Raw genomic sequence first — 9,909 nt, forward strand, 5'->3', positions numbered from 1 at the left:
GGATACTGCACACAGGTTGTTGCGTTCAGGCTCATACTTACAGGAGTGCGAGCTTCTGGAGAGCTGCTGACCTGCCACCCTAGGGCCTGTGGCAGACTGCTGGTTTCACCATCCTTCTCTCAGATTTTGGGGGTGCTAGGGCAAGAGAGATGCTGTGGGCACGGTTACCCACTTTGTATTCTGCCTCGTAAAAGTGAACAGAAATGTTACGTTTTGTTTTGTTTCATCATTCTGCTTACAGGTTCATTCCAGCCTTATTGAGGTCAGGGTTCATGGGATCAAATCATGTTTTTACTTCCTTGGCGTGTGATGGGAAGGCGATGGCAAGGAACGGGGTTGTTGTAGCATTTTGGAGGAAACATTAATAAATGAGGGCTTCTAAGTAGGGGGGCTGCTGGCTACAAAGGGTTCAGATACTTGCTCGTGCAACTCTGTAGCTGTCTCTACGTTGCAAAAGTTTACCCCGGAATTTTATTCAAAACCGGTTGGAGAACTCTGTTTGAAAAAGTAATAAACATGCTGTGAAAATATCCCAAGCTTTGGTTGGCCAAGATGGTGCTTGCTGAATTAGTGCATCGGAGAGAGTTTTGAATTCCAAAGGGCTGTCCCTGGAGAGCTGTATTGATTTTTTCCCCCTGAATTAGAAGTCTGTGTTTGCTTAAGTTTTCAATTTTTAACACCTATATGTCATCATGAAGTGAACAACAAGATGGATTGCATTTAAGGAAGCAGTGTTTCTCCCTAAGTGACTTTAATGTCTTATTTCATGGAAATTGTTGCGTAGTGATTTAACTTGTAGTACCTCTATGGTGCAAAGCTAAGTGATTAAGGAAACGAAGCCAGAAAAAATAGTCCAACACACTTTTGCTCTGTATCCGTTGTTAGAGTGGAAGTGCTTTTCCTTCACTTTCTTGGTTAGCCCACGCAACGTTATCTCATGCTTTGGCAAGAATAATTCGGTGACAGAGGGCGAGCGAACAGTAATGAGTGGGATGGGACCTGGAAAACTCGCTGTTGTTTTGTATTTGCATGTAGAGCAAGAAAAGGGCAGGAGGTTTGCATACTCTATGGTGTGGGTGTCTTGAAGCAGTGGGTTTGTTTAGAAACAATGTCAGAAGGTTTGGAAACAGCACTGTGGTCACCAGCAGTGTAGTGTTACCCAGCTGTTTCCAGGCATTGGTTGTTATCAATCCTGCGTGTGGTCATCTGGCAATGTAGCCTGAAATATGTGAAGGGCATGACCTGTCACACTAGGGTTTCCACCTAGAAATGAGGTGGGCCTGTCTCCTAGACCCTTTAGCCTGCGATACCACTATTCTTGACCTCGGTGTCAATACAGACCCTGGAAGACAAGGGTGAATGGATCCCTTTGCGTTTGCACTCGAGCCAAGATCATCCATGCTGCTGGCCTGTTTGTTCACACTTCAACGAACCAGTGTGCTTTCTAACAAAGCCACTTGGGACTTGGCCCAGGCTTGAGATCTGCCCCTCAGGGGCAGCAGGAACTCAATCAGGCCTGAGTAGCTGTAGCAGGACGGCCTGTACTTTTGCAGAGGTAGCAGAGCAAACAGCACAGCCTTGAATGCCCTGTCCTCCTCCGCAACCATCTGAGCTGCCAAGCAAAGTGACTAAGGACTAGTCCATGTTGAGCTGGTCATATACCAGTTAAGAGTAGGAGCTGGGGAGGGTTAGACTCCAGCAGGTGATAGGGGCAATCCCGTACACTCAGAGGGATCCCCTGAAGTCATATTCTAGTGTTGCTGGGTGAATGATGGCTCCTGATGCCAAACATCAGAGGTAGGCCTCCACATCTCAGAGTTTTGTGTCTGCTCTTGGTCACCGCAAATGTATATGATTATATGGACTCTTCCAAAAGCATCATTCTAGGGAGTGTTGCAGACTTAGCACAGCTACAAAGCTTAATACATTATCTGGTCCTAGAGTGGCTTCAGGACTGATTAGAACAACTTTTTCTTGCCCAATTTTGGAGGACAAATGAACTGAAAGCCATTTCACCTCTTGCCCACTGACCATACGTGTGAACACAAACATAGGTGACAGCTAGAGAAAAGTCAGAGGACAGTCCTGCGTATTTCTGGAATGGCTCACAACAGTTTTTGGCTGTAGTGAGCAACTTCTATGGTCTGATACCTTTCTGGCACCTTATGCTGTTAATTTTGGGTTAATTTTCTCTAATGCTCCTTCTGCATCACCATAGCCTTGTTGTTGGTACAAAGATGACTTAAACCAAAATCGAGCCTTTTGTCTTCCCTACCTGTTTTTTCCAGACATATTCTTTCTGCTTTATTATTGTGTGCTTGAATCATACTGGAAACAGGCTAGATCCCAGACCCGGAGCATGGGATGTCATGACTTGCACACACAAACATAGTTGTATTCCCGCAATGCTCTCTAAGCACTAGAGACATACTGTGTCTCAGGTTGATTAACAAGTGCATGTAGTAGAAAAGAGAGAAAAACACTGCTGTTAATTTTTAAAAAGGAAAGAAGTAGTGTTTTCATTCTCACCAGGAAAGGCAATTTTGAAGTTAAACACCTCATTGATGGTGCTAATACTGTGCATTTAATTTTCAACGCTGGAAGAAAAGAGATGTTTTTGTTCCCACCAGGGAAGGAACTTCTAAAAGCCACATTGATAGTAGTGTTGTTAGAGTCATTTGGGGCTCAATAATAGCTTCTTTTGGCAAGATACAACTAAAATCTCAAGGTGAATCATACCAGTGTCTGTAATCACAGTATTGCACCTGCACTTCCTGTATAATAAAGTTTATTTCTGCCTTTGTAAACCAGTGAATTATTATTTCTTCAAAGTCAAGTCCCGCTGAAACAGAGGGCAGTAGCCCCATTGAGTTCAATTATGTTCTGTGCAGTTAAGGTTAATATATAGTGACACTCTTTATTCAGCTTAATATGAGAAGTGTGCCTTTAACATCACAGCAACACAAAGATAAAGCTTAGAGTTATTGCCACAGAAAGACAGTAACAGTGGGATCTTACTGGCCTGGCACAATAAATCCTCTGAGCACCATCTGTAGGTTGGTCCCTGCCATAAGTAGTAAGTACCCACTTGAGAGCCCTGGCTGAAGTTCATTAGAAATGCAGCCTGAAGAAGGATGGGGAAGAGACATTTTGCTGCTTCCTAAGACAATGTACGTGTTCTGCTGGAGCAGGTCGTTGAAGGTCTCCTAGCCAGGCAAGGGACAGCGCTTCAAGGGAGATGTGTCTGCATGTGGCAAGGTAGCCAGTCATTGCTGTTCAGTAAACTAATCCTTGGAATAGAAGAAAATACGTGCTAAAAGAGCATTAATGACTATGTAGGCTTGTCAATGGAAGGGAAGTTAGAGTTTATTTCGCCACAGTTACGCAACTATTGTTATGCTACTGTAAACAGCTCTGGATTACAAAATCATCCACTCTTCTGAGATTTCTCAACTGAGGAAAATTATTTGTGTAATTGCAGTGGATAAAACTAAAGGTAAAAATGAAGAGCTTAATTGATAATCATTTTCCTTTACACATATGTGCTCTTATTACTAGCTTAAATACTATTTTGCATTTAGTAATATGTTATATTTGAGATATATAACTGCCTACAGCAGAGTTGTCAGCTGTTTTCCTTTAAATGAGTTTGTTAAGTTTTAACTACAGGTAAAGGGAGCATACCGCTTGCTAAATTTTGCTTGCTAAACTATGTTTTAGGTAGCATACCACTCGCTAAACATCCATGGCTTGGTGTGATATTTTCCGTGCTGAGGATGGAGGTTTAGGATGACTTTACTGCTACCAAACGTGATCTAAGAACAAAGGCAGGAAAAAAAAGGCTTTGTCTAGGATAAAATATTGTGGAGATCTTATCTTTGAAGTGCTTAAATGCCTTTATGCTCTAGAGCAGACTTGGAATTTGTCACGAAAAACTGAATTGGGAGGGGGGTGTCTGATCTTCTGACTACACTTAGCATAATTTATAAGCCTTTGGAGAAAGGAATTTTCCACATTCCTGACTTAGCATGTGCCCCCACCATCCTTGCTACTATTGCAGTCAAGTCTACCTCAGTGTGGGCTGCAGGGCCCAAAAGAGTCCTCTGTTTGCCACTGTGGACTGGGGTGGGTGTCTGGACTGAGAGTGAGGCTATGGAGACCATCCCCTGTGCTCCCAAAAAGCTGCTGTTTTCTCCTCTTCACAGGTGCCTTGAGCGTGTCTGATAGGAATGGTGAAGGGACAAGGACCTGAGCGAGGGGAGGGAAACAGTAAGTGTGGAGGCAGGGGATACGGTAAGACTGAAACTACTAGGGGGTAGAAAAGCTTAACAAGAGTAATAGGGGTAGGATACTGGGATTAGGTGAGGAAGGAAATTAAATTCTCAAGGAGAAATGAAGGAGAACGAGTTCAAGGCAAGGGGACAAGTACATATAGATGAGGAATCGGAGGGGGACTGTATGCCAGAAGCCAAGGACTAAGAGAAATGAGAGAAGATAGATGTGGAACCAGTGAGGAAACAAGAAGAATGAGAGCACATTGGCAGAGCAGACAAACAGAATCAAGTCTTGACTCTGAGCAAAGGGACAAGCTGTGATGGGAAGGGGAGCATTGACAGAGGAACCACTGGGATTTGAACAGAGACTTAGAGAAAGGAAAGTTAAAACTCGGAGAGCACGGAGACATTAGCATTTCAATGTTTTTTTCCATTGCAGTAGGCAACTGCTGGGGGAAGTAATACCAAGAAAATACCCTGCTGTTCTAATTTTGTATAAGATATTTTCTTGTCTTTTCTGTGTGCTATAAAGGAACAAAAGAGGTAGAAATCCATTTGTTTGCAGAAATCCGTCTTGCAAGCCACCTTTAAAGAGTTTTTAGGTAGGAAGCCTTAGGCCTTTGGCAGACAGCTCTACCCTAGAGTTGGAAGAAGCAAGAAAACAGCCTTAGGAATCTTAATGCAAATATTGGCATGAGTTCATTGTAATTCAAGAGGATTCAGGGAAGCACTAAAAGGGCAAGGAGGTCTTACCTGAAAAAAGAATCTATCATGAGGCTATAACATACTGAACTTTTATTTGTGTGTGTGCATATATATGTATACAACACATATGATGTCTACATACAACGCATATGTAATACAATATGGATGTGTGAATATATTTTTAAAATACTTCTATTATTGAGAGTGTAAGCACCTATAAATCTGGATACCCCTGCTCCTTCAGTCAAACTATTCATGCCTTGGAGAAAAAGAAAAATTACAACTAATATTTTATTGGCTTGGGTTGTGGATAGGTGCATTACACAAATGGATGCTATTAAATCTTTATACCATGCTGTACCAGTATGAATTTTGTATGTGCTACATATTTTGCAGACACAAATAACTATTTTAGAAATTATGTAAAGAGCTTTCCTGAGACTCCAGGCTACAATGTCATCTAATTTGAATTATTGCTATTGAAAATCATGGTTCTGTTTTTCATTATTGTTATACCAATATCCCTGACAACCTGCAATTTACCTGGTATGAACAGCACCTCCTGAAAATATAGAGCTGTTTTGTGTGCTGTTGGTATTTTTGTATATCCTCCCTGTGCATAGGCGTGATATTCCACATCAATTCCACTGGATGGCACTGAAGGAGACAAGATTGCATGGAAATATCTCCAGAAGTTGAGTATAACTCCAAAAAATGAGAATGGCTTACTTTTTCATTCCATTACTGAAATAGACAAATGTGGACTCATTTTCCATCCTGATGTAATAATTTGTCATCAAAACCAGCTCTTAAACACTCCTAGCTGTAGTTCTAGGTCTGGACAGCAGCAGAATTACAGTGGAGGCAGAGTTAAGGCTTCTGAATCTGAATACCCCTTTTCCCCTCAAAAAGGTGAAGGCTAAAAGATGCGGCTTTGGCCCATTCTGGATTCTTATGCGAAGGTTTGCAAAACATCTGAAAAATTTTTGGTCCCTGTCCTCCATGGCAATGCTGTCAATACTGGCCACTTCTACCATTATGAGCAAGTGCAAATATGTTAGATTTTAAGCTCATTTGAAAAAACTACGTAGGAATTAATTCATAATTAAAAGCTTCTACCTGTTGAGAAAATGTGTAGTGTTTCAGAGAACCTCCCGACTTGAAACTCCATCTGCAGTCAACACACAGGGACCCCTGTTTTTTCTTGGGTAGGGACTTTGTGATCCTGCCTGAAAAGCACACAATTCCTCTCTGTCAATCAGACCTATAACCTGGGAGTCATCTTTGACTCCACTCTCTTTTTTGACCTGTTTATCTCGATGTATATGAATTTTGTTTCCTTTTCTTCTCTAAAGTCTCCTCTTATCTCTGTCCACATCACAGATAATGCTTTTTTAGGCTTTTGTTATCTCTCATCTTGCTTATGACAGCTTTTTTTCCTATGCCTGACCTGACCTGTCAAAAAGGTCCCTTGAAACACTATTCTTGCACTTACCTCCCTGGCCTATTTCTGTTGCTCCTTTTTGTACTTGCCTCCTTAGCATATCTCCATAGATTTCCCTGTCTCCGCAAGTCCTCTAGCCTTCTGAGAGTGCAGTTTGACAATTTTTTTGGCAGCTGTGCTGGCCTAAGGCAGTCTCTGCTCCCAGTCATTCGCTCCTGTCTCTTTGATATGCCCGCTGGTTTGCTGGCACAGTTGTTTTGTTCAGCTCTGTGGTAAACCAGATTAGGAACCTGATTTGGCTGAAAAGCAGCATGGGGGAGAGAGGAGAGGCACCTTTTCCTACCAGCTTATTTCTCCAATCTAGTCATCAGGCAGCACTTCTGCTGGTGCAGCTGAGGGGTTGGGTCTGGGGCAGAGACAAGTGGTGAGAGATGCGGGGTTGCAGAGCAGCAATGGCGTATGGTGGTGTATGTAGCGCTGTTGCTAGCTGTTGAGCCGTGACCTGATTTTGACGATAGAGCTAAGCCAAGCTAATAGCTAGCTGCTGCTGAAAGGGTAGTGCTGCGCCTCCTTCCTCCCCCCGTCATGGGTGGGTTCCTGGCGCTTCCCTTGTGCCAACACTGGTGCTTATCTCACTCCAGTGAGCCAGTTGCGGGAGCTAACCCGGCACAGAAGTATTCACTTCTTGTAAGGGTTTGCCTGGTTGTTCTGCCGAGAGCCCATGGAGCCCACCTGCTCAGCAGCAGCTGGGTGCTCTGTCAGCTCAGCTGCGTTCTCAATTGCAGCACAACACTTCGCAACTTTGCCTTTTCCTGTCATTTGCTGTCCTCTTCTCTCTCAGTCTCCATGTCTACTCCATCTGCTTTTCTCATAGCTGTGTTAATGATGTCCTTTTGGTCACCCTCAACATATGGAATACCCTCCCTGAAGCTATCATTGCATCCTTCAAATCTCTCAAGATTTCTTCTACCATGACACACATGGTAAACTGCCAACTGATAATGCCCGGTTTAGTTGCTTGTAGGCATTTTGGATTTCATTACTACACTTAATGTGTCCACGTATTAGCTTGAAATGGGCATACATTATCAGTTTATTTGAGAAGCTACAAGGAATTAAACTGCCACAGAATCTTTTTTTTGGAAAATAAAAATTCCCAAAGCTATGCCCTGAAGGAGATGTGCTTCCCTAAGGTCATATATAAATACCAGAGGCTGATTTTCTGTTGCTTCACACCTTGGATCATCATTCATGCTTGTGCAAATGGACATAGCATTGCTACTAAGCAGTTTACAGTAACATCTTACAGAATTGTAAATTAGTGCCCCAGAGACAAGATAGCAGAGAGTCAGCGCTTACATGAGCAGCTGAGCATAGAGACTTAGGGATTTCTTTTCACCTCGTTGTTTTCATTGTTTGGGTTCTTTTTAGACACAGGGAGAAGCCTATCCTAAACATTTTATCCTAGTATTTTGGTATGCTAAGCATTTTTTTTCCTATTCAGTTAAATAGAAAATGTATGGAAAAACAGCAGTGAGTGAAGCTTCACATTGCCTTGGAAGCAACAAAATAAAATCATCTGTGTTTGCTATTTAAAAAAAACATGACAGAGGGCACCTCTACACCATGCAACAGAGCGCAGAACTTTACAGAGCACATACTCATTGAGTTACTTGCAGAATAGGAAGCAGCAGCTGTAGACTTGCATATGCATGCTGCTGCACCCAAAGTACTTAACCCTGTTGGTAGGTGGTGCTAATTAGGTTGGACATGGTGCTAATTAGGTTAGATACAACACTGTGGTCATGCAAATACACAGTGCCTGTGACTCCGGCTCAGACCTGGCTGGAGGATTCTGCACATACTGCTGCATCAAGCCATATGTGCACATCCAGAGAGAGAAATGGTTTGCCCGTGGCCTCTTGTTCATTACCCCTGTAGGGTTTAGCTGCAGTAACATATGCATTTGCTACATACAGGTGTCAGATGTGGCTTTGTGCCAGGGATTACCTCCCTCTTGGTAAAAATAGAAGATGCCCTTTTAAGTGTGTATTTCAGGCTATGAGTTGTTGCTGTGGAATAATGGACATCCAACGTAGCTGCTTCTCAAAACTGTACTGTTTTACTTCTTAATTAAGACACTAAGTACTGGCAAAGGAGCAGGAAAGACGGGGATGGTAATTTTTTCAGCCACCATACCTTTATAGAAATTGTGAATCTACTGCAAGGTCATGGAGGCAGACAGCAGTATGGCAAAGAGCAAAGCATAGTTCCCTCCAGTACATTTGTCAGGAGACCTACCTTCCCCCTTCAGTGAGACAAAGCAATGTTTCAGGTTAGAGATACGATCATGACTACAGCATAAATTCTGTGTCTGTGTAGCTGGGTGGCAAGTGTATTCCCAAAGCACTGACTGCAGAATTGCTGTCTTCTCAAATAACTGTTTAATATATCCATAAACATAGCATTCTTTCAAAATAATTTGAAGATTCAAGTTGATATTTGTATGAAGGCTGTGCTTATTAGCAAGAAAAAGGTGAACTGAAGAAGCAAAACAAAAACATTGTTCAAGAGGCAGCGTTCAGAATGACCTATGGGATGGATGGTAATAGAACACCTTTCTCCTCTTGTATATTTTTTAAAGGATCTCAAGTAGTCATTTTGGCAACTTCTCTCTGTTGTTTCATTTCCATTTGACAGACAGATGAGATAGAGGTTTTATTGGAATCTAGTGAACCATCAATAATTAGCCCGTGGCAAGTCAGCATGGAACTATGCGGCATGATATACTTGGGCATAATGGATTAAGATTTGATACCTGTGAAATTATGAAAATGATGAAAATTAATAGCTTCTTGATATTGGAATGGTTGTTCCTGGTGTTTTGTAAATTGTTTAATGTCTCAGGGAGGGATCCAGTCCCCTGAAGATTTGAGCAATCATTGTAAACTTTATAATGTCATCAACCTATTTTTTTTATCCAAGGTATGACAGTGATAGCGAGCACATGATAGCAGGAACGTAGATTTTAAAAAATAATATTGCTAAGTGAAAGGCAGACACAGAGTATGTAGTCAAGAAAACGAAGTTGGGTATTTTTTTCATTCTTTTTAATCCTTTTTGATGCTATCTTCAATTGGGTTTTTTTCCACTGTTTCTGCCAGGAAAATTTATGCATGCACAGCTAGATATCTCTGACTTTTAAAGTCATGGCACTTAGCAAAATGCTTTTAAAGAGAGACACACAAAACCTAATATTATCCATGAAAATTACGTAAATATTTATAGGCAGTATATGTTTGATTTTTGGTTTGGGTTTTTTTTTTTTTTAATTTAAAAAATCCATCTGCTGCTAGCAGATGACAAATATTTAGATCAAATTTGTGCCTGGGATACGAGGGCACTATTTCTTCCAGAAGGGACATTATAAAGTTGATACTGTAGGCCCAGCCTGAGTTCCCCAACTCAAACAGCATAGCAGGCACT

Source organism: Calonectris borealis, chromosome 4 (genome assembly GCF_964195595.1).
Source record: "Calonectris borealis chromosome 4, bCalBor7.hap1.2, whole genome shotgun sequence".
Classification (NCBI taxonomy): Eukaryota; Metazoa; Chordata; class Aves; order Procellariiformes; family Procellariidae; genus Calonectris; species Calonectris borealis.